The 26941-nt window shown below is 37.0% G+C and overlaps 1 long non-coding RNA gene across 1 annotated transcript in view; it reads right to left on the bottom strand.

Moving 5' to 3' along the window:
* Nucleotides 1-10941: 10941 nt before the first annotated feature.
* LOC137851653 (uncharacterized) overlaps nucleotides 10942-26941 on the bottom strand; it is a 42294-nt gene continuing 26294 nt past the window's right edge. The window contains exons 3-4 of the long non-coding RNA XR_011093325.1: nucleotides 17381-17433; nucleotides 10942-11355 (exon numbers count right to left, since the gene is read on the bottom strand). This is a non-coding gene — a long non-coding RNA (uncharacterized lncRNA). The remainder of the gene's footprint in view (nucleotides 11356-17380; nucleotides 17434-26941) is intronic.

Below are 26941 nucleotides of genomic sequence, written 5' to 3'. Positions count from 1 at the left end.
TCAACCTATTTTGGCTAACAGAAAGAGGCATTTGAAATACTTCTCAAATATTTAGTGATTTTGTGTCTTCATCTTTCCTACCCTTGTCCATTAAAATGAAATGGACTAGATTCCATGGATTCACTAAAATCCTTCTCCAACTCTTTAACCATATTTTTTGTTCCTCTCTAGCATTCACTCACTGAGGTCTTATTCATTTAATTTCTACGCAAAGTGAATTTTAGGGCATCTTACAAATCCCTTAAGGTGTTTTTTATCTGTAAAAATCTGACAGACCATTAATGACAGCAATACACAGCAGGCGCCACCAGAATTAAGGAAACATTTCAAAAATGTAAATTGCAAGTTATGATATTCTAAGACTCGAAAATGGAAATTAATTAGACACATGGGGGGGGGGGGGATTTGTTTTTCTTGAAACCATTTTCTTTTTTTTTTTATGGAACTAGATGCTGCTTTTTTGCCTCCTTCCTCCTCACTTTCTGCAGTGAGGTCAATAGATCTGATTTATAATGTGTCTTCACAGGTAGTGATACTGGCTGTGGTAGGTGGTCTGATCCAGATCGTAAGTTCCAGTTTTAACATGCCTAAATGCAATTATTTTACTTCAGCCATAGTTTTCTTTGTCATAATTTCTTTGTCACGTTTCTTTGTCATAATTATTTGGCTTTTTTTTTTTTTTTAACTTAATTTAGATCTCAACTAAATGTTTTATATACATATATACATTAAAAAAAAAAAAAAAAAAAAAACGTAGAGCACATAATTACTATAATGAAGATGAATTAGTACTCTTTGGGATTTACATCAAAAATTTTGTCCAGTTTGTTTAGGCACTGAAATGACAGTGTACTCCTCAAGAGAAATAACTAGATATAAGATGCTCCTTGCATGTAAGAGATGTAAAGAAATAGGAGGGTAGCCAACCATCTATATACACATAGTCAGGGGCCTTTAAATGGAGGACTTTCTCCTGGATCCACATGATAGTGTCATGCCTCTACTGTGTGTTAACAATACTGCATTGAGTTTTCTATTTCACAGAATCACAGAATCACAGAATTTCTAGGTTGGAAGAGACCTCAAGATCATCGAGTCCAACCTCTGACCTAACACTAACAGTCCCCACTAAACCATATCCCTAAGCTCTACATCTAAACATCTTTTAAAGACCTCCAGGGATGGTGACTCCATCACTTCCCTGGGCAGCCCGTTCCAATGCCTAACCTCGTAGGACTTGTTCTCCAGACCCCTCACTGGATTCATTGCCCTTCTCTAGACTCGCTCAAGCACCTCGATGTCCTATTTTTTTAAACGTCTTTCATTCAAGGGTGTAAAAAATCACTGTTAATATTAAAATATATTCTTCACATCATCCTCAGTGTGCAATTGACATTGGAGATAGTGGCCCAATGATACATAATGGTCTTCCTCTGTCCCTCCCTTAGGATGCCATATTTGCAGTGCAAGGTACCACTCAAGCAGGAAGAATTTATTTAGGTTTAGCAGAACTCAGAATGGCTCTTTGAGGGTCTTGCCCTTGCTGAGACTTGCCATTGATTCCATGTTTAGGAAGAAACAATTATTTGTGAGATTCATTTATTTATTATGTTTTATATTTTATTTTTATTCAGTTTAAACATATTTTAATCTCCTCTCCTGCTGAAGTCCCATGGAAGAAGAACTAGAAAAGGAGGAAAGAAGATGAAGACGGAGATGGGAAAATGGTGAGGAAGTGATATAAACATTGAGGGATGTGCTTAAGATAGCAAGAGAATGTTTTCTTTCTGAATAATCATTACCTTGGCTACTTTCAGGATGCATCAATGAGACAGCCACAAAATTCTTGTTGTTTTTGCCAAACTGGTTTTGAATAAAACAAAGTTTCAGTGCAATTTATCAATTTTTTCTCTTTAAAATTCACCTTGTGTTTCCTCTACAAACGACTTCATTCTTCTATATAATGTTTTGGTTTGTCACTTTATTCTTCTATATAATGTTTTGGTTTGTCACTTGTTTCTAAAATTGTGCTTTTGTTTGTTTCTTACAAATATCCATGGAGCAAGTATTCTTGTATCTGCTGGTTTCCTTGCTCTCAATATCAAAGGCATAAATGGTCTGTTATTGAGAGAGCAAAAGAAAGACATTGCTTAAGGTGTTGGTATGTTCCAGCTTGATTTGTCTGAGCCTACAAGAGACAGTTGCTCATAACACCTTACCAGAAAGAATTTTGATGTCACCCTTTTGATAAAAAGTTCTGGAAAAAAAAAAAAAAAAAAAAAAAAAAAGGAGAAGAAGTGAAGAAGTCAAGTAATGGAACAGGTTGCTCAGAGAGTTTGTGAAGACTTCATCCTTGAAGGAGTAGAGCTGTACACAAAGAAGGCTGTACACAAAATAGACAGATATTCCACTAACTGAATAGTGAGACTGAAGAAGCAGAGAAGTTAAAGGAGCAGAGAAGCACATTAATAATCCCTTTGCCAAGAGAGTTGTAGTGGGTTTATGAGGCACGGTTTTGGTATCGGGGAGCTGCAGGGGTGACCTCTGTGAAAAGAATCCAGAAGCTGCCCCATGTTAGGTAACAGCCAGTCTCAGCCAGCTTCAAAGTGACCTGCTGCTGGCCAGAGCCATGCCAAGAAGTGGTTTTCTTTGCACCTCTGTGAGAGCAGATTTAAGAAAGGGAAAGAAAAAAAAAAAAAAAAAAAAAGGCAATACAACTGTAGCTGGAAGAATGAGGAGTGAGGAAACAGCCCTGAAAACCCCAAGGTGAGTGCAGCAGGAGGTCAGGAGGTGCACCAGGTACACAGCAGCAGTTTCCCTGCAGCCTGTGGAGAGGCCCCTGGTGGAGCAGGCTGTCCCCCTGCAGCCCATGGGTCCCACATGGAGCAGATCTCCACGCTGCAGCCCGTGAAGGAGCCCCCGGTGGAGCAGGTGGATGTGGCCTGGAGGAGGCTGCGGCCCATGGAGAGCCCCCGCAGGAGCAGGCCCTGGGCCGGAGCTCTAGCCTGTGGAGAAGAGCCCATGCAGGAGCAGGGGATCTGGGGTGAGCTGCTGCCCATGCTGGAGCAGTTTGCTCCTGACAGAGGGACCTCATGCTACGGAGCCATGTTGGAAGAGTTCTTGAAGAGCTCCTGCCTGTGGGTAGCTCCCGCAGGCTCAGTTCGGGAAGGACAGCATCCCGTGGGAGGGACCCCATGTGGAGCAGGGGCAGAGAGTGACTGTGAAGGAGTGGTGGAATCGAAGCACTATGGACTGACTGCAGCCTCCATTTTCCTGTTCCCCTGTGCTGCTCAGGAGAAAGAAGGGAGAAGAGGGTGGGTGCGGGGAGGAAGTTTTTAGTTTGTTTTCTTTGTTTCTCACTTCTCTAGCTTGTTAGTAATAGGCAATAAATTTCATTAATCTCCCTACACTGAGTCTGTTTTGCCCATGATGATAATTGCTCAGTGATCTCCGTGTTCTTATCTCAATCCTTGAGCCCTTTTCATTGTATTTTTTCTCCCTTTCCCTTTGAGGAGGGGGAGTGAGAGATCATTTGTGGTGGAGCTCAGCTGCCCATCTGAGTAAAACTACCTCAAGAGTCCTCCAATATTTCATCTGAAGAACAAGGGGTCAGGAGATGCTGCATTTTGACACATGCTGTATATGTCAAAGTTGGGTTCATTGAGGACTCAGGCAATGCAATGAATTGTTCTTCTCCTGCATATCACTTCTGAGAAAAACTCACCTTCCAGAAACACACAGTCATACCTGACTAGGCATGGAGAAAAGAACTTAACTTACTCTGGGAGTCTGAGGGAATTTCAGACAGTGATGCTGCACCAGGGATACTACTGTCCCCTTTCAAATTCAAGCCCAGATTCCTCAAGTATTTTTCTACATTCTGCTTATATTTACATGCATGAAAATACAATTGTTTTCCTTTTCATGGAATGTTTTCTGTTTCACCTCTGGGTATAAATTCAAGCTCTGCTGGTGAAATCAAATCATATCTATCTAGAATTCCCATCTTTCTGTGGTCAGCATGCAGTGTCATCAGAGGGTAAGCCGCTGGGAAGCTTAGGGTATTAGCCTGCTGACACTGTAGACCTCTAACAGTAATTTACATGCAACACATAGTGGTCTGGCACCCACTCTTGCTTAACTGGAGTAAATCCAAAACAGCTTCTCAAAAAAAAAAAAAAAAAAAGGAAAAAAGTGCATAGAAAATTAGAAAATGCAGGAGTCACAAAAGCATTAGCTGTAAGAACAGAGTAGTCTTTCCTGATATTAAAAATTTTTCATGCAGCTTATTTTATGCATATATCTCAAAAATGTATAAGGGAGATGAAAGCAATGCATAGTGCTTGAGATGTATTTCTTGGCTTTATCAAACATGTCATTAAGTCATTTTTATGAGAAATGGGGAAACCAAGGCAGATATCATGAAATACAGCAGGTTAATGACTTAACTATCTGCAAACAATCAAAAATTAGTTTAACAATATATATGCTATCTGCGTCTAGGTACCACTTAAGCCATTTACTTACATATTGTGTTTTTTTTTCTCGATTTTTTTTAAATAATTATAAAACAGAAGCTCTTTATGCAGAGATTGTGGTTTTCTTTACAGTGAACACTATTTATTAAAAAAAAAAAAAAAGTTCTTGATATTAGTAGCTACATCCTTGCATTTAATTTTTCAGTATGGAGTTGTGATAAATGGCCTTTTTTCATGCCTGAATAATTATTATATCTAATGGTTATATCGTTTAACTGTAATAACCAAAGCTGAGCAAATAAGTCATAAATAGCCAATCATTTATTCAATTCATTATTCTTCTTGTAGTATTAACGAATTGCCAATGACATTTTCATGGACATATTAACCTATTGGAAATTAGTCATCAAAGAAATGCTGCAATTATTTCTTGGTCTATAATTTGAGAATAAATAAGTAAGAATGAAGTGTCCTTTTTTTTTTTTTTTTTTTTTTTTTTTTGACTAAGCAGCATTTAAAGTTTTTATGCAAGAAAATGCATGGTTTCACATCAAAAAAAAAGTTCAAATACTTCATCCATAAACAAATTCCTTGTCTTACAATTAGAAGATGTTTTTCAATTTGCAATGATATGTACATATAATTAATTTTGTGTACATTTTCTACAGAAAATTAAATTATTAAATTCTGACAAGCTCTGATCATTGTGGTAAACATTGCCTATTCACTTGTTGCTTGGATACATTTGACAGACCGCATGAATACTCCTTTTACATCCTCAGATAACATCTACTTTCCAAGGGGAAAACTTATGTTTATACATTTCACATCGCTTTCTTAGGGAGATTTTTTTATGATTCCTCTAACACGTTAATGTTTCAAAATGCTCCAAGCAAGAAGAATTCTTTAAAGTGGTAAAAAAAAGCACTACAATAAAAACATATTCACTGGGACAGGAGAGGCTATATTATTCAACAAATTTTGTCTAGCTCTATACTGGAAACTCCGACAAAGAGGAGAGGAGGCCACATATTTTATGAAGTCCACATAACTGGCAGCACCACAGTTTATCTTCTGTCTTAGCTGGGACTTCTTAGTAAAACTGCATGTGCAGTAAATAGTATAGAGTAACACAAAGAGATGAACTTTTGTCATGGAAATGTTTCACTTCCCAGTGTTGGTAAATATAAATTATCTTTCAGAACTAATAATTGGAACCCAAAGAGTAAAAAAAGGAAGGAAAATGATCTTGTATTTGTTTGAGGAAGTCTATGTACACCAAAACTGAATAACTATCGTTGCCATGCTACAATAGTGTGTTGACTAAAATAAGGATATAAAGAAGTGACTCTGTTATCAGTGAGCATTGATCCATCCTACAAACAGATATCATCTGCTAAGCCTAATAATCTCTTACAGCATTGTTCACTGAAGAAACGAAAACAGCAGCCACACTGCTGAGTCAATATTTACGACTCAGTGGGATTTAGGTGCTACAGAGGTACAAATGTACCATGTGTAAGCAGTTTCGGGGCTCTGCTGTTGTGCCCCAGCCAGTCCTGAGCTGCAAGCAAACAGCCACCCTGCAGATGCCTAGTGCTCCACAGGGGATGATGGGGTTCCAAGTGTCATACAGAGCCACGTGGTCTCAGGGGTCTTGTGAATGAGGGTAGCAGGAAATAACTTTGTTTTAGGAAACAGAATAACTCGTGTTCCAACTGTTCCGCTTGCAAGGCAGAAATATTTCTCAGCTGATGTAATAAAGTACATCTGAATGAGTTGCCCAAGCAGGTTTTTTTTTTTTAACTCTTTCCAAAGCCCTTATTAATTTGATAAAATGTGGTGGAAAGTCACCTTCAAAATTGCCTAATAGTGTTTCATCTTTTGGTTAAAACTGCAATTGCTAATATATCTTATGAATTTATGGTGTAATATAAACTTCTTCAATAGAATTACTGTGTAAAATTTTGTCACTGTGCATGTAAGCAACACAGCTTGTACAAGCAACTCAAAAGAATTCCACAGATTTGCTTGGGCGTGAAGATTGGCAGGACCTGGCACAAACTGTCTTTTTGCTAAAAGGACTGAAATAACAGCAAGGATTTGGGGGTTGTTTGGTGGTGGAGGTTTTATGGAAGAGGAAAGCCCAGATCCTCGCAGAAACGTGTCTGTAAACCTTGTCTATAATATATTAAGAAGCTGAGACTTCAAAGTAAGGACAATCTTTTTTTCAAAGAGACTTTGAAAGACCAAAGACCTTTTGTAATGTCAAGATTAGTTGTTGAGAAAGCTAGATGTGTACAAAGACCATGCTGATTAAAGCTTGGTGATAGCACCAGAAATTCAGCTACGGTTCAGACCGAGTGTCACTAATTTTTGTGGAACTATACCGGTTTGCATAAAGCTGTTGCAACCTCACAGGTGAGGAACTGGGATCTAATTAAGGCTGGGATTTTTCTATTGAGGTAAAGAGGGAAAGGGCAGAGTATGAGCCAAGCAACAGAAAGGGGGTTATGGGGAGCTCTGTGTTGTTGCAGCTAATCCTAGACTGGAAGTTGACAGGAATTATTACTTTGGGGATTTGTCATCTCATTCAAACTGATGTTTTTAAGAAGAGAGTGAATTTCTGGGATGTAGGATCACTGCTCCAATTTCATGTCCAAAACCTCATATGCGTCAAACCTCTCTAGACCACAGGTAAAATCAAAAGTACTAATAAACCACTTTCCCCATTTCCTCTCTCTCCACTAAAATCCTGGCAAATCTCAATGCATGTTCGAGGCAGAAATATCAAATGTCTGCAAATATTTTTACTTACTGCTTGTGTTGCCCTGGCCTGCAGACAGGGTGGAGATGGTGGGCAGTGCTATTTACTAGCCCTGGCACTCTGCCTGTGAGAAAAGGAGTAGCAGCAGCTTTTGCTCATGTGACTTTTGCATTAATTCAGCATGACCAGAGCTTGCCCTTAGAGTAAATGTCAGGTTCCTTCTGGTAGCCACTCAGTGTCAGGACCACTGTCTTGACTGCTGTTCCAATAGTCTCAGAAGATCCAGGTTTAAAATAACAAATGCTGATTGATTAGTTTATTTTATTTTATTTTATTTTATTTTATTTTATTTTATTTTATTTGATTTGATTTTATTTTATTTTATTTTTATTTTATTTTATTATTTTATTTTTTCATTGGGTTTTATTCATTTTGATAGTGCCTAAATTATGATGTTTCCTTAAAAACAGCCTGAGACACTTTCTGGGGTTAGTAAAGGTGCCAACTTCAGGTATCAAGGTATAGCAGAACAATGAAATTAAATAAAGCAACACCAGAACTGTGGTTTTTGGTATTTCAACCTTTTAGAAATTGAAAGTGAATGCAATTCCTTTTTACGTGAATCCATTCTCATTTCTTTTCTTCACTGAGGTCTGAGTATCCACTAGCACCTTGGAAAGCGGTTTTTAAATGCTTGAGGAACTGTCATCTAACATTGAAAATTAAGTTTTCTGTTTCTTGGCCAATGGTATAAGTGGTGCCATTTTTTCTGGAAAAAAAAAAAATATATATATATATGTATATATATATATATAATTATTGTTATATCTATTATAATTATGCATATATATATATATAATATTATATATATATATATATAATTTCCCATAGTACAAAGTATATTTTATTAAAACCTTGTCTCAGGGAGATGATTACATTTGTAAATGCCCATGCTCTCTCCATGTCAAAAAAAGTACATGATATTATGAGGGATAAAAAGTAGGGAAAATATCAAATCTGTGATCAAATAAAAGCTCTCCAGAAAATTCAGAGATTTTAAAGGCAATTAAATAATAAAATAAAATAAAATACAATAAAATAAAATAAAATAAAATGTAGATTATTTTTGAAAACATACTGGGAAAAGAGAGAAAGAGAGAAAGAGAAGGAAGGAAGGAAGGAAGGCAGGAAGGAAGGAAGGAAGGAAGGAAGGAAGGAAGGAAGGGAGGGAGGGAGGGAGGGAGGGAGGGAGGGAGGGAAGGAGGATTAATTGTTCTAAAAAAAATGACATTTGATAATACCTGCTCATGACTATTCGGTATGTGGAGTAAGACAGTGTGCAATAAACCTCCTGACACATACAGAGACTGAACATAAGACCTTAACACCAGATGTTTACTCTGTGTGTCCATTCCTTCTTGATTGCACTACTTAGCAATACAGAAACGTTTTAGTGTCATTTGAACATCCAATTTCTGAAATCTGACAGCTCAGCATTTAGAGCCAGAGCATATTAGGTGGGGATAACAGGAAGATTTACTTAAAAAAAAACTCGCTGAACCCAAGCAGAAGCACTCATGCAGACATCCAGTGAAGAAAGATATATGTGAGTATGTTGCCCTTAAAACTTCATAAAGGTTACTTATATTCATGTGCTATTATTTAAGGCCAAAGGAGATCTCCTTTCTAGTAATTATCGTAAGGCTATTCAAAAGCAATTTTAGTAATGCTGGCTGGAGAGTTTCTCTGAGCTGGAACTTATGAGTCTTTACATAATAATAGGTTAACATATAAGTTAAATTGTAATTTGTAAGGTTAATTTGCAAGTGAAGAAGATCTCTCTGTTGCTCAAGTTTCTGCCTCATTTGTGTGTAAAGATCTCTGTTTGCCTGCTGATCTATTAAGGCAACAGCTACTTTCCAGTCAACTGTTCCAGGAACAGTACCTCTAGCTGTAGTATTTTTAAGAATATATTATATGAACAATATATCAGGCTGTCCATTGAGCAACCTGTCACACTGACCCACATAAAGAAAAGCTTTTAGGTGGACCCTGAGATATTGCCTGGTGCTGCTGAACCTTTGCTGTGTTCCCCAAATGCAAGCCACGCTTTCTTAGTGAAGCAAAACCTTCTCTGCTAGAAGCCCCACACCTAGGAAAAAAAGCAACCTTTGATTTCAGAGGTGATAACCAGTATACATTCATATACTAACTGAATAAAACTCATACCTTCCACTGATATCCATTATTAGTGCAGCAGGCTGTGATCTGGAAATGAAGTTAAATAGCTTGGAGGGTTCCCAAGTAGGCATGGGTCTAGTTACACAAGAGATAGCTTTGTGTTCAGTCTGAGCAATATTATCATGGCTTTCTAGCTGTTTTCCTCATGAATATGTATAGATGTGTGTGCATGTGTGTCTTTTAATTGAAGCATAAAGCTGCAGAGAGGATGCATTAACGCACCAGAGTTAACATAGTGTGGCCAGTGAGATATATTACTTAAGCTAAATGATACTAAAAGAAAATAGAAAAAAAAAAAACAAAAAGTCACATATCCTCTGAAAGGAAGAAAAGAGCACTGATTGTCATCAGGTGTTCTTAAGGGAACATCCGGTGTTAAATCATGAGAGGTTGACTGGAGGCTTTCTGCTTATTGTCCTTCAAGTCCAGAAAATGGACCACCCCAAGTGCACGTACACAAATAAGTCACTACCAAGGGCACCGCATGATGGGGGAAGCTCTCACACATTTTCTGGAAAACACCATAACTGGGTGGCTCTCTGGAGTGCCTGCATGTTAAAGCATAGAGCATGGGGAAGAGACAGCAGGAATTACAAGTTTGCTTGTTATTACAAGGCTACAATCCCACTGGGATCATGAAGGTGTGGTGGGATAGCTCACCTGACTGACATGGGTCTTTATGAAGGACAGGCTGGGAACATGGGAGCTGCCTGTTATGTGAGGGAGCAGTGGAGACAAAGAGCTGTCTGGGTTCAGAGGAGCAAGCTAACAGCTTATGGTCCAGAATTAGCAAACATACCAACATGGGTGTCATTGAAGTGGCTGTTTGCTATGGACCACCTGATCAAGATGAGACCTTCCACAGAAAGTGGCAGAAAGTTCAACTGGAGGTCAGGTACCAGTAGTATACCCAAGTATAAACCATGGGGTCAATACTGTTTGCCTTCAATACTGATCAGGACAATTGATGGGATAGAGTATATCCTCAGTAAACATAAAGATGGTACTCAGCTAGAAATGTAGAATACATGAGATGGTTTTGATGTCATTTAGATGGACCTGGACAGGCTGGGGAAATGGGGAACCTCAGGAAGTTCAACAAAGGGAAAGGCAGAAGTCCTGAGTTAGGAGAGATGCAAGGGCATCCTAAAATCAAAAAGTGTGTGTGTGTCTTTGTGTGTGTGTGTGTGTGTGTGTGTGTGTGTGTGTGTGTGTGTGTGTGTGTGACTCTGCTTTTAAATTCTAATACTCCTTTCTTGAGGAGGAAAAACATGAGAGACAGAAGTATTTTTAACATCAAGACAACATAGAAAATCTTAACATTTTTAATTTAGACATTTTATTTAAAATACATTTCTTTAAAATAAAAGTTCTGATATCATGAAATATTTTAAAATAAAATATTTTTAATTAAGACATTTCAGCAGTCTCTATTACAGAGAACACTCCATCCTTTCTGAAATGATACACACAACAAAAGATGCTATTAGATGACCTTAAATATAATTTTGTATTTTATTCCGAGTCAGATTTTGAGGGCTTTGAGTTTTATCATGTTTATATAAAGCTAAAAGAGATTGTTTACTGTTGGTCAAAATACATACTTAATTATTCTGTGAAAAACACATATCTTATTCCACCTAAAACATTCAAACATCAATAATTTAAAAATTATTTAGACTTTATAAGGTATTTTTGGAAATTAATTTCCTGAATCTAAAAGGAGAAGCTTAAAGACACTCAGAAGATAGATAAAAACTTGTGTGCAGACATTATAAGAGGCAGTAGTGTCAAACAGCAAACTCAGAGCTAGGAAGGAAAGGATACCTCATTTTGCACAGCATAGCTCATGAGTCCTCAGGGAAGGAACTGGAAAGTAACCAAAGAACAAATAAACAGTAAATTACTCACAACTTAGCAAAACTTTGAGCATTTTGAAAACATTTTTCATAGTTATGGTTTATGACTATTTTTGGATTCTTATAATTCCTCGGGATATAAAAGGATCTACAGGAATGAGTTTCTACTACACGTTGCCACATTTTTTACACAGTAATTTTGTATTATTATTCTATAATTTATCTGGATCAGGGATAGAATTGACCAGATTGTGGAGGAAAATGACAAGAGAAACTTTTGTGATCCTGAGTATCCTCTAAATGCATGCCCCTTCTCTGTTTGTCACTTTAAAACATCTCTCTGCAAACATTGGCAATGTTTTTATGGCTGTGGTTTGAGCCTGGTTTTAATCTCATGCTTATTTTTTTCATAGCTGAATCATCTGTCTGTACCAGATCACAGAGAGGTTAAAAAACAAGCAAACACATTTATAGTTATTGGATTGAATAGTGCACATCTCTGTAGCAGAGATTAACTCTTATCTGCTAATAAGCACATTAAACATGTTCTAAAAGTCTAAAGGAAAGAGCTTTATCACAAAATGACCAAGTAACCACCACATCCCTTTCTGGGGGACCTCTGCACTGGAGTAATTCCAGAGCTCATAAAATCATAGACTCATAGAATGGTTTGGATTGGAAGGGACCATTAAAGGTCATCTAGTACAACCCCGAAGCTCCATTTGACCTTGCTATTACCATGCTCCATTTTAAATTACTATGCATTTAAAAAGTATACTTTCTGTAGAAATATACAAATGCACACTGTTTACTATCAAAACTTACATTTCCATGGATTTTTAGTGTCAAAACTTTACATTGTCCTGGAATTCCTTAATATCACAACAATATTAAATAGTTAAAAAGAAAATTTTGAAACCAGAATATGGTGAAAATTAGTTAAATTCATTTAGCATAGTAACAGTCCATAAGCTTTCTGTTTGTTTCTAAATATAGATATTTGAGTTCAGTGACTGTCAGGGCATATAGAGTTAACTGAGACCATTCTTGTTTTCCTAATTTAACATGACTGATTAGTCACCATTAATTGTTCTGTGTTAGAAATCTTTGTTTCATTGATTAGGTGACTCAATGTTATCCAATCATATAATGACATCTTCAGAAAAAGGCTAGAAGGCTGCAATACTAATTAATATGAAATATTATCCAATGTTCAGTTCTACAGGCTACTACTTCACTGAAATATAATTGCATGTCCGCAGATATTGGATAGGACATAAAAGATTATTATTTTTACTTTTAACATACACAGCAGCTCATACATTTCGGTAGAAACTCTTATCTTTTTTGTTTGTTGTTGTTGGCATAGTGGCTTCTTCTTTACATGAAATAAAGCTTAAATTTTAGTGTTAAAGAAGCCTGAGATCTTAAACTCCTAGAGTTTTGGTGTTAGTGTAGACCATGGAGGAACAACAGCTATGCCACTAATTAAAGGCATATTGATTTGTTTGGCCTAATCTAATCATAGTCTTTATAATAAATCATAAGGTGTTTTGCAATTAGGAAATCCATACTAACTACCAAAAGGACTGTTATCTTTGTAACCTTATTAACTATGGCTTAATGCAAAAGTATTGTTCATACAGATGTATTTTATGACTTTTCATTCGTGCCTCATTCAGTATTTTAGTGGGATATATTACTCTGTCAAAAGTCACTTAGAACGTGTATACATAATATAACAGTAATGTGTTTGTTCCCTCAGGAGTTTTCAAAATCATATTTCTATTTACATGTTTTCCTCAATTGCCCACTGCCACACGCATTGCTTAAAATCATAGCTACTAGAACTAACATCTAATTAGATATCTATCATAAACTCAAATTTATAGTCCACATATAAATGTATGGAATGCCTGTGTTTGCATGTGGGAGACACTTTAAAAAAAAACTGTCTTGTATATGTACGTCCCTCCATATACACGTATTTGTCACCATTGCTGGGCTTGGACAATGTGAAGCTACATCATTGCTGCTGGTATCTAATAGGTAAACTGGTGTTACTGAAAAAAAAATGTGTTTGTTCTCTACCAGTGATACCTTTACCTTTCCTAAATGACTGTTTACATTGGATAATTGTATATGGAGAGTAATGATCAATATAGGTTTTTCAGGTGCATCTATCAGAAACTTCTGTGATATAAGAACAGAACAAGTTGTAATACTAGAAGTTCAATGAGTTCAGTATTTCTCTGCTGCGGCTTCTTAACTCCCATTTTGAATATGGGTTTTGATACCTGCCTACATTGCAAACAAGAGCAAAAATCACTGATTTCCCCCAAATAATATTAAACCATAGAATAGAAACACATTTAGCCCATATTCTATTTGATAATAGGGAGGAGCACAATATTGGAAGACTGTTTTTATTGGTCTTCTGCACTCTCGAACAAGATACGCATTTTGATCATATAGGCTCCTCTTTGTTTCCCTAAAGGGAGCTTTCTGAAGGAAGTGTATCTAATATGCTTCTTCCAGTGAAGAGGTACACTATTTTTTGGTCTTGTTTTAAGAAAATACCTTCTTACGGTGGAGCTCTTTAATGTCTCTTGAAGAGTGCATCAAATAGGGATTTCTATCTTCATGGAAAACATCTATATGCACTAAACTGCATAGTTCAGAAGAGAGAAGGTAATGACTTAATAAGAGCTGTTAATTCAAATAAGGGGATTAAAAGCCAATTTAGGAGCAATTCATTAAATCAGGATTTATGTTATAGAGTAAAAATTAATTGTGGTATTGAAAAAGAATACCTGAAATTAACGTTAGGAAAGAGACCATATCCTAATTTGAATTAGTGGTTCTTAAAAAATATAGAAGAAAGATTAAATGGTTCCAGTTAAGCTTTCAGATTCACTAGTTTAATATACCTGTAGGCAAAACTTGTTGCTAAGGTAGCCTAATTCTCATTTTCACTTTGTTACTCCAGCAGTATAAAAATGGTCCGATCATGGGTGAAAAAATCAATTTGCTGGAGCAATATGTAAATTAGAGACAGGATTAAACTTTCTGTAATATTATTGTACTGAGATTCTGATACGCTCTACATCAGCAAGTAAAGACAAAATTAAAACTGAAGCAGTGTTAATACACTCAGTAACACCATCAGTTCATTCCATTGTGCCTTAGTGCTATAACTTAGATGTATAAAGAGTAGTCTGAGTCCCTTGACAGTAGATAATATCACCATTAATACATATGGTAAAGATGAAATTGTGCTCACTCTTTACCTCTGAATATTTTGCTCCGGTAGATTAAGTCTTACCCTTAGTGTTATTGTAATACTTTTTTTTTGTTGTTGTTGATTGTTACATACTCTGGGGTATACTATCCCTTCAAAAGGAGCACATAACTTCCATTAATGGTAGTGGCAGCCATGTGTGCATATCAAGAGGGGAATGCTCCCTTCTAGAAATTGTATAGGAAGTCCCCAAAGGAATAATATTTTCTACAACTGCAAGTCTAAAAAGTTAGTGTGTACAGTAATTAAGAAAGCACAACAGGCAAATTCAAATTTCAGGAGTCTGGGTTTTATTGTTACAGATGTTCTTCAGAGGAAAGTCTGTTCAGCAGTTCCTCGAGTCATAAATGTTTAATTTTTAATCTATTTTTTACCGGTTTTGTGTAATGCAAGCTCCTTGTACGCCAAAAGAATTTTGCAAGTGTTTTTTATTTCTTGAAAGTTTAAAGTCATGGTGGTTGTTTAAGATTTCTCTTTTAAAAAATAATTTGCCCAATAAAAGAGCAATGTTATTTTTAACTCTAAACATAGATTTATTTGCTTTTGATTATTCTCTGAATTTGGCAGCAAACAATATCATGGTTCATTTGTTGTTGTTGCTGTTGTGTTCTTGTGTTTTGTGTTGTTTATTGTTGTTGTTGTTGTTGTTGTTCTTTGTTTTTATGTGAGTTCTGGGACTTGACTCCCTTAAAAAATACCTGTGTGACCTTAAAAACCTGTCCAATTTGGAAATGATCCCAGGCTACTAAGTCTCATTGTGAAACTGGGCTGCAGAAGCCTTAAAAATGTCTTAGGGCTGTCAAAAGATGAGGGTACACAGCACCCAGAAGGATCAGATCTGGTGAAGGATCAGATCAGGCACCTCATATATACACTCCTCATTTATATTGCTATTTACAGATGGTAGACTATTTGCACAGATTGAATTTTCTCCTGTGAAAACCATACAAGCTACTGTGCCAGTGTATTGTTGGATTCACTTTGGGTTACGTCATTTATTTGCATTGAAACTATCTGTTTAGTAGACTCAGGAACTAAAAACAATAGCTGTTTCAGGAGATATTTATCTTTTGTGAGTCAAACAGCTGTCTTGTCTTCTCATACTTGCACGACCATGTGATGTAGGTTGTTAGCTAACAGGAGCTGATAAAAGGTAAGCTGTTTTTTGAAAGACTGGAAATATAATAGCATAATGATTGGGGGGAAAAACTCCTGGTGATTTAAACTTATTTACATTTTATCTTCTGCCATCTGCTGTAAACCAGAAATAAACTCATCCACACAGTGATGTGTGTTCCAGTCACTCAGCCTACCAGACAGGAAATTACTGTTTTTGACTTTACAGAGTTAAATATTCCTCTGGCCACTGCTTGACCCAGTATAGCTCTCTTTATGCTAAGTTTAAAAATATATATATATATCTTCCTTTTAATCTATAGAGAAAGGTCGTCTATTATATTTTGTGCAATACAATTAGCCCCTAGTAAACAGTGCAATACAAATAATAACCTACAATTAACTAATTATTCTTTGTTGGTTTAGATGGAATGTTTTCTTGGGGCAGGGACACATGTATTTACTTATTTCTCAAAGGTGCTATAGAAAACAATAATAGAGTCCTGAGGAAGCAGTTTAGTATTTCAAAAATGCATGAGTACCTAGTTCATTCCATGAGATTTAGATAACTAATTCTGGATCCAAAATGGATGGGTCTGGATCCAAATTCCATGGGTCTTTCTGTGCCCAAATACCTTTACACATCTGTGTCTATATCCCACTGTCTTTTAGCTCAACATCAGGGCATATAGTTAATACAGAAACCTGTTCTTTAGATTTATTCTTTTGCAGTGAAGGTGGAGGATAATCAGGCTGGGGCAGAGTGCACCTGAGATGAGAGGACCACATACCTGGGTGCAGGGAGGTGTGATGCAGAGTCAATGGCAGCACCATGCACAACTTGGTGTGGGGACTCCCCATGCCTGGACAGGATGCAGCCATACTCCACACCACCTGCTGCAACAGCTCTTACAACATCAGGACATGGATTGAACATAATTGCCCTAGACTTGTTCACAGGCAAGAGTGCCTTAGAGAAAATACTGAGGCTTATCTGTGGGCTAATTGTGTGTGAGTACTCAGGGCTAAAAAACAGCATTCTTGGCTATGCAGTAGGGAGCGTGGCCAGCTGCTAAGGGCCATCCTCTCTTGCCTCATCATACCTGCTGATGTGTACCTGGGAATTAGCCCGACAGAGGCTGAGCAGGTTCTCCACAAGGCCAGGGTGGATAGGGAAGAGAGGGTTCCCATAGAGAGCACACGTGTTGGGGCAGAAACAGGAAGGAGGACTGGGAGACCCTGCCTGGTGGCACCTCTTGTGCTGTGAGATTAAGTTCTGGTGTTTACAGCTTGCCCCTCCAGATCACTTGGTGATTGCCATGTTGTGATGGAGAGTATGCCATTGAACAAAGAGAGAGCAAAAGTGTACCCCTCTCCTGCGTGAAATGGATTCCAGCTTCAGCGCTACACCTAGTGCTTTCAATCAAATATATTATTGGAAACTGAGCTGTAATAACATTTTAATATTCTCCAGTTATTAAAGTTAAACAGAGAGGAATAATCCTCCTTGGTAATCCAAAGCATTCAAAAATGAGAACCCCAGTATCAGAGGATTGGCATAAAAATTAAACTATTTATACATGATAAGTTTTCAACTTCTTTGCATTCTGATTCTTACTTGCTTTTTCACCACTTCCAGATTTCACCAACTGCCATTAAGGTCAAAAACTCCTATAAAAAGGAGAAAAAAAAAAAAAAAAGGTTGATGGGTTGATGAGTTAAAAGCCAAAATACCATGAGACTTTTTGGTTAAAACACAAGGGATAGCAGAAGTGTCACACATAGTTCCCTTGGAAAAGGGTAACCTCTCCACATGGCTGCATCAGCTCATGCAGCTAGGGTCAGGGACATCACTCACTCACAAAGACAGCCCATTTGCTGACAAAGGCTTCATTGTCTTGCTGGTGTGCCTGATTTTAGAAATCTTGACAGAATAGGAATGTTTTGTTTCATTTTTTCCCCTTCATGGAAAATGCTTTCTGTGGGTTTTTGTTTTGTTGTTGTTTAAATAAAAGCCTAAATATTTGATAGTCAGAATTGTCTGAAAACTGAATCTTCTTCCCTTTAAAGAGACCCATGAGCCTTTGTGAAACATGAAATTAAGATAAGTAATGATCCATTTTGTTCCATAACCTGAGTTTGTAATTTATAATCACTCCTATTCCAGATCCTTAAGTGTTTTACTACTTTTTGAAGAGAAAGGAAAAATGCAAGAAACATGTAATGCAGATATACTACAAGGCAGAATCTGTCACTGCAGGGAATACAAGAAACATAAAGCACAAACTGAAACCTCTGAGGACATGCTTTTTCCTCTAAATCTTGGATTCTTAATTGCTTCTAAAGTAAAAATGAAAGCACTTGGGGTTGTGGTTATGGAACATTTCCCACTAAATTTCAGACATTTTTCCCTAAAAGAGTAAAAACTCCTCCCCTCACACACATGCACATACACACAGATAAAGTGGTGAATTTCTCTACAGTTTATCTGCTTGCTCCTTTGATGTTCTTTAAGGATCTGTCTCCATCCATCCTGCTTTTATCCCCACATTTTTTATGTAAATCTTATTCCAAATTCTCCTTTCTGTTCAATTCTACTTGTATTCTACATCACATTTAAGCTCCTCACCTTATAATTACCCACTGTAGTTTAATTCCTGCCTCTTTATTTCAGTTCAACAGCCAAGCAAATGTCCATCCAGTTGTGTCTATGCTTACTACATACACAGTCTGTGCTTTCACCCCAAGTTTTGCACTTCTCATTGGATGGTAGAATTTGTCCTAAAATATATGGAAACATACTTAAATCACTAAACCCTTTAGTATCAAGTTTCCTAATTAACTGTGAAGAATTTTTCCCTATATTTTTCCCTAGACAAAAGCTCCAACACAGATAATAGATCTTCTAGTAAAACCTTTATACCTTTTATACAGTTGAATGTACACAGCTGGACTCAGTGCACTCCTTTGACTGATGGTGGTGGAAATATTGACTCTGGTAGTGAAAGATGAAAATACAATATACAATAACACAATACATCCTCTCCTTTTAAAAGTGATTTTCAAGGTTAGATATTTAGTAACTGCTATAAGAGCTGTTCATAGATCAATTTTTTTTTTGTTCCATGTCCTTCAGAAAATGACCTTGCTGCTAAGAATGAATAAGGCAGCACATATGTTCCTTTAGACATGCTGAAATAAAAGGAATATCCTCACACATAATGCTCTTTCTTCATGAATATTTCTATATAGCACTATAGCTCACACCTGTAAATCACAAGTTTATTACCCATCTGGATCACATCCTGCACCCACTGAAAATAAGAACAAGTTTTCACTTCAACAGAATTTTCATCTGATGACCTTAGGCCCAGGTTGTAAATGGTAATTGAGTGCATAAAAATGAATACTGTGAGTTAGACACGTAGTCCCCACAAATCCCACTTGCCTGGAAAATTTCTCAGTGTCTTCTGTAGGCATGTATATCGGCTCATGGCTCGTTTCCAGACCAGAAAAAAATGTTAGAGGAAAAAACATTTTTTGTGTGGATGAGCTTGCATTTCTTTAAAATAAATGAGTAAATAATTAATTATGACAGCTTACATGACCTTTTTCCTGACTGAACAGCATTTCCTGTATAAAACAGTATTTTCTGGTGAATCTTCACTGTGACTTAAGAATCAAAAAAAAAAAAAAAAAATTTGGTATTTATCTGCATTGGGCCCTGAAGCCACATCATATTTACACATGAGTCTTTTGAATAGGGTTTCCAGATTCATGTGGATGTTTTCAAATGTAGCTTTCTCACCAGTGTTGTGTATTGCTTGCTTCAAATTTTTTGTTTGTTTGTTTGTTTTTGTACATATCCATGCCATAAAGTTGTGACAAGGAATTAACTGAAGCCCTCCATGCCTCAAATTCTCCATAGTGGCCTGCTTATCTTCTGTGCCAACTGTCCCTGAGGAGGGCAGAACCTTATTTCTTTTCCTGGCCTTCCAGGTCTTCCAAACTGGGACCAAAAGCTCTGCTACTGGTTGGTATCCCCATCTCTGCTGGACAAGAGGTTCACTTCATAAACTGTTCAGCAGTCATAAACTGGTTGAAATACTTTTATTGGCTCAGCCTGCACTCTTTGGAAAGAGTACAGGTGTCTGGAAACACCTCCACAGGGCAGCTCCTATCCCATAGTAGCATGAATTGCTGAAGTGAAATACCTGAAATTCTGATAAGATGTATTCAGGCTGATCATGTTAATATTCATCATGTTAAAATTTGTGTCATGTTCAGTCACTCATTACTTCAGTCACCTCTGTCTTGTACTGCTGTGTTTCTTAATGGACTAAGGTTTAGAAACAGGATGATCAGGATGATGGATGATTGTGGATACATTCATTGCACCATCAGAACTGGTAAAAAAAAAAAAAAAAAATTAAACACCAAGTAGGTTAAGGAAATAAAAGGACATGAAATAAAGCATGAAGGTACAGGGTACCTGAAATTACAAAATTGAGATTCTTCACTTGGGATACGATTCATCTAAGCTAACCTCAGGCATCTTGTTCAACATTTTCATCAACGACCTTGATGAGGGAATAGGGTCTGCCCTCAACAAGTATGCCGATGACACAAAGCTGGGAGGAGTGGCTGACATACCAGAAGGCTGTGCTGCCATTCAGTGAGACCTGGACCAGCTGAAGAGATGGTCAGGAAGAAAACAAATGAGATTTAATAAGAGCAAATGCTCTCTAAAGGACTCTCTAAAAAGAGTCCTGCACCTGGGAAGGAACAACCCGAAGTATCAGTACAGGCTGGGGGACAACCTGCTGGAGAGGAGCTCTGACGAAAAGGACCTGGGGGTCATGTTGGACAACAGGTTGACCATGAGCCAGCACTGTGCCCTTGTGGCCAAGAGGGCTAATGGGATCCTGGCATGCATTAAAAGGAGCGTGGCCAGCAGGTCAAGGGAGGTGATCCTCCCCCTCTAGTCTGCTCTGGTCAGACCTCACCTGGAGTACTGTGTCCAGTTCTGGGCTCCCCGGTACAAGAAAGACAGGGATCTCCTGGAAAGAGTCCAGCAGAGGGCCACAAAGATGATACGGGGCCTGGAGCATCTTCCCTCTGAAGAAAGGCTGAGAGACCTGGGTCTGTTCAGCCTGGAGAAAAGAAGATTGAAAGGGGATCTCCTCAGTGTATATAAATATCTGAGGGGTGGGGGACAGAAGGATGTAGCCAACCTCTTCTCAGTGGTTTGTGGGGATAGGACAAGGGGCAATGGCTGCAAGTTAGAGCACAGGGAGTTCCGCACTGACATGCAAAAGAACTTCTTCACAGTGAGTGTGAAACAGGCTGCCTAGGGAGGTTGTGGAGTCTCCTTCACTGGAGATATTCAAGGCCTGTCTGGATGCCTACCTGGGCAGCCTGCTCTGAGGATCCTGCTTTGACAGGGGGGTTGGACCCTATGATCTTTCAAGGTCCCTTCCAACCCCTACAGTTCTGTGATTCTGTGATTCTGTGATCCACATTTTGCCAGTCTTATTGGGATCTTTCTTATCATAGTTGCTGAGTGAAAAGCATTTTAGGGTATGAGTCATCTGACTTAATGCAGACATCTAACTAACTTTATTATTCCATAAAAATACCTGTTGCAAAGAAGGAAACAAATGTAACTAGCTCAAACATCGATGTCTCCACTATGGAAGTGTACGTATAGTCAGATGAATCCTCTCCTCAGCATGAAAAACACCTGCACAGCATAGAATCAGAACTTGAACCCTTTCTTGTGTGAAAAGGATATGTACATCGTAGAATAGAGATGACTTCGGATATAACAGCTTTATTTTTTGTAACTAAACCAACCAACAAACAGATATTTAAGAAAAGCATGTTTATTTGTCAAAAGCTATAAAAAAAATGTTCTGTTTTCATATAAAAATCTTTTTTCTCTAGACTGAGGTTATTCTTCTAAGTATACTCTTCTAAAATAAAGAATATTTTTTGTTTTGTTTTGTTTTGTTTTGTTTTTCACTGTGCTAGTTCCATATTTTTTTTCAGGGACATATTATTATTACATTTTTCAGATGTCAGTAGTGGTTTCAGGTATTTTCAGAATTACGTACCAAATCTCTCACGTTAATCAAGGTCTGTGCCTTCACTCCTTCAGTTGATTTAAGAAGCCTGGCAGTTAGTCTTACAAAGGACAGAATGTCAGAAATGCTGAGCACTGCAATGATTAAAAAGAGTGGTAGCAATTCTTAGGACATCAAATAATACAACCAGAACATTATGTGGCCAATAACACTACAGCTATTTTCCAAAAGCAGGTATGTTCAAATCTCTGTTGTTTTCTCTTTACTTTTGCTTTCTTAAAAAAATATTAAATATTAGTATGTTTTTGGTTTTTTTTTGACTGATATGAAGATATGCCTTTTGCCCACTGCACAGAAATACCTCATCTATGTATAATTCATTTTAAGTAGACTCTTTATCCTGCCCTCACCCTTTCTTACAATATTTTAATAAAATATTTTACACATAACAAGAGTTAAGATAGAAAAAAATGCCCTCAAAATATTGGTTTATTATCACAAACATATTTTATATACATATACATGTTCTGCTGTTTTATATTTTTACATTGAAATATTATTAAATATTTCGTAATCGTAAGCAGAGAGGTGATGATGTCTTTCCTTCATGTATCCCCCTACTCATAACTAATACTAGCAAAATCTAAGAAGCAGAGAAGTAAAGTGAGAGGAAGCAGGAAAACAAGAGAGAGAAGGGGAAAATCCAGGCATGTGAATTACTTTGTGGAATTTATTTGCAGTGATAATATATAATAGATAATAAATTATAACTCTTGTGCACACATGCTCATAAACATACAGTATGCAATCTATTCCTTTAGAGAAAGAGTATGTTTGTGAATATATATACACTTTCCTACATAATTTTATATAAACTGTAACAGTATCATCATATTTACAGCACTTTTTATAATCTATGGTTGTTAACTCTGGCAGGTCTCTCAGTAAAAATTATTTATAAGCCTACAGCATATGTAGGGCTATGTTCAATTCATTTTACACATTACAGGTAGCTAAATAGGTTACATGAGTTCACACTGCAGTTAGTGGGGAGTGAGAGAAAGGGAGAGAGAGAGGTGTTTCCAGTAAGTGATTCATATCACCCAAAAAGACACATGAAAAATAGATGGGGTGAATTACTTCTGTCTGTAACTTTGCTAGCTGTAGATTCACTTGAACGTGTCTGCATTTAGGTGAGTGAATTAACACTAATGAGTCACTGAGATGATAGATATATTAATGAAAAATAAATACTTTCTTTATACAAGATTATATGTTCCTTTCAGGTAATCCTGTGTTTCACACAGTTATTTTAATGTTACAGCTGCCTGTGCTTTGGGCACTATCACCATAGTAACTGACTAACTGTTAAACCAAGAGTTCAAAAGTCAAGACAGAGATTTTCCAATACCATAGTTTACAAACAATTCTGTCTTTTTAGAGACACAGTTGAGACAGTCAGCAGTTTTCATGCTTTCCTTATATAAACTAAAAAAAAAAAAAAAAAGACTTTCAAAGACTTTCATGGGGTAATTCCACTGACTGAAGGTGACCCTCACACTTACTAACAATTAGACTATTTTCTCTCTATAAATAATTCTGATTCAACTGTTGTTTCCTAACTGTATTAGTTGTTTCTTAACTTTTTTTTTTTTTTTTTAATTTAGTTGTGATTTTTTTGAGCATTTAGTGATTTTGGAGGTCTCAGCATCCTGAGTTCATTTAGAAATTTCTCTGAGGCTTCTGATTTTCAGGAAGTGCTGAATAAATCACAAGTCATAGATTAAGTGTTGCTTGAGTGTATTCTATAGGTTGTTCGTGACTTGCCTGCAATGAGAAATGGATAATTTGGATAAATCATGCAGTGTTTTTTGGCACCTCTGTCTAGGGATCTGTTTTGCTTCCTGTAGAAGCTTATGAAAGTGTAAATCTTCTGACCCTAGGTTCTGTAGCTTGATTTGAATACATCACTCATAAGCCTTCAGGCTGGGGCTTTATATATGTGATTCATGTTTTCTACATTAATAGGATACCTATCCAGAGCTGCCACATGCTTACCTCTTTTTCCATGCAGACTTAGCATGCAAGATTGTACACCTGGCCATTAAGTACATCTGCTTTGAAACTATTTATCATGATGCTCAGAAGACTAGGCATACGCATGACATCTTTGTTTCCAGGTGAAAAGAAATACAATTCATGTATTTGCAGAAAATGCACTTGGAAGGGAACTGCCTACAGCTCACACATGTGATGTATGTATTTGTCACCCTGACCTTTCAGGATCCTGTTCAAATGGATGAACAGCATAAGCTTTTAGCTTTGGGAGTCATCACATTAATTCTGGGCCACCATCTGCATGGTATCGATGGCACAACCACAATCAAAGTGACTTTACTCAAGGATTCCAGTGCCCCTTCCTGCAGTAACCAGCTGGGTCTGCCAGCATCCACTCCATTGGACCCTGAGGGCTCCACACTGTTTTCTTTTACTTATTCAGTTACACAGGGATGAATTAACACAGAATGAGTTTTACAGCACAGTTCAACTTTCACAACGTCTAAAGTGCTGTTATATATTTAAAGCTAGAAAATTCTCCAACAGTTGTCTAAATAACAGGGACTCAAGCACTTGAGATGAGCAAGCAATGCAACCCAGAGAAAGATAAGGAATGTTAGTGGTTTTGAGATACTTTATCCCATTTGTTAAAAATGTATGAATGAATGAATGAATAGATTAATCAATACAATTTAACCTTTTTTTACTCTAACTGTGCTAAAGTTAAATGATAGATACTTCTTTATGTATACACATTTCTATTCTATTATCTGTTTAACTGGTCATCAACAGTACTGTTATTTAAAGAGAATGAATTATCCATTGTCTTCCCTTTAAAGATGTAGCCTGCTGTTATCTTTTACCTTCTATTTGAAAACATGGATCTCATGGCCTATATTCTTCTTTTGTAAGTTATTTTTACCATGCTGCAACAGAGGCTTCAATAAAAAAATTAGAGATTAATAAATTATACTAGAGTTTTCAAAAGCACCTAAAGAAAGTGGGTGTTGCTTTCTTGGGAAAACAAAGAGGCATGGCTGTCTAATTCTTCTACTCTCTGCTGAGAGCTCAAATTCTGATTTTCTAAACAGGAAACCTTAAGAAACTTTGACAGGAAAATGTTCTGCAAGCCTGCCATTTTAACCATGGTTGAGCCTATGAGCATCTGGATTAGAATCCTAAGGTACGTAACAAGAAACCTTCAGCCAAAATTTGAATCAAACTATCTCCACTGCACTCTATACCTGACTCTTCTAAGCATGGAGGAGGACCCACCATACACAGGAAAGTACCTTGTCTCTTGTTCACTAACATACATACACAGCACAGAAATCTTTCAAAGATTTTCATGATGGCTGGATAAAGGTCAGCAGTCCTAAAAAAAGCACAAATACTATTAAATCAGTTTGGCTTCAGAGAAGACACATCACCCTATCAAAATTTCAACTCAAGCAGCACTAATTGGGTTTGCTGGCAATGTATGAGGCCAGGTTCCCAGATTTAGCAAAATTCACTGTATGTACTTGCTTAAATTTAAATCAGCAATAAGACTTAATACTGTGGAGGGCTGGGTTCTTTCTTCTGGCCATATGTTTTCAGTTAGGGTTGAACTTTTCTCCTCCTTGTGCTGAAGTCCTAAAACATCTTACTGTGGCAGTAAATTTTGCAATCTGCTTATTAAAGAAGCATGTAGACATTCTATATGATCTGCACACTCCTCTTATTAAAGTTGTCATTTGTTGACAAATGGGCCACAATTATAGTATTTGCAAGAACATTACATGTTCATTGTGCTGACATGCCTAATTACATAATTTTATATATATATATATATATATATATATATATATATATATATATTACTAAGCAAATCAGAAGGAATAGTAATGGTGGATTTGGATAAGCAAATAAGAAAATTGAAGTGACTTTATTTAAATGATAATGGTAGAATGTGCATTATGAATAACTATTAGGTGATGAAATATATTTATTTGATTTTTGTGGTACAAAGCAGACCTCATACTGAGATGCAGATGGCTCAAGGCCATTTCACAATATAAAATAGCTATCCAGATTAGGGGAGGAGACCTGCAGGATTCTGGGTTGGCATCCAACCAACTCAATACAGACGTCTTTTATTTGTCTAAAGAAACAGAGCTATAATTGTTCATTTATATAATCCTCCATTTACTGTCTTGAGGTTTTTGCACTCAAACAAGAAGATATTAGGAAGTGGTTCTCGTAACCAAAAGTAAAAACAAAGAAGAAAGTCTGATGTCTAGATTTAAGAACACCTTCACACAGTACATTTTTATGGCTTGTGGGAGATACTGGCCTTAGACAAACTTCAGAAGACTTTGTTTCCTGAGGATATCTCAGCAATAACACCAAACACGGAAGTCCTGCTCCAAATATTGGGGGATCAATGTGTGTAACCACATTAACTAAGACTTGGGTTCTATTCTTGGCTATGCCACTATGAACCCAGAGCTATTCCATTAATCTCAATTTCAGATGAAGGAAGAAAACAGCTTTGGAGTCTGGTAAAGTATAAAACATGGACTCACTGTTGTTTTCTACAGAAGACAATGTATCTTCTTGGTACACAGACATAATTTGCCATAGTCATGATGGGAGACTGGTGCAAGGAAATGTTGAGTTTAATTTGCAGAAGTCAGTTAATTTTGAGTAATATTTGTGTGTGTGTGTAATTAGTGCAAAGTACTCAGATGTCTTCTTGTTGGAAAGCCAATACAGTATCTAAAAAATTGACCTAGCAGTTCCTTTGCCATCCAATTGGTGTTTGAAATCAATGTTGCAAAGATTTTCTAGACAACTGCAAGAGCTGTGAGCTAAATTAAGTTCTGAAAATTCACCTGAGCCAGCTTCCACAGAAGTCAGTGAGAACTTCATTAGTAAAGTTGCCAGAAATTGTACTGGGTTATATGGTCTCAAAAATTTGATGGGGACATCTGCATGAGGCTTTGTTTGCTCATTTTTTGAAAAGATCCATGAGAATAACAGATAGCAGATTT

This window comes from Anas acuta, chromosome 2 (assembly GCF_963932015.1).
Source record: "Anas acuta chromosome 2, bAnaAcu1.1, whole genome shotgun sequence".
NCBI lineage: Eukaryota > Metazoa > Chordata > Aves > Anseriformes > Anatidae > Anas > Anas acuta.
This window is presented reverse-complemented; position numbering and strand designations above follow the sequence as displayed.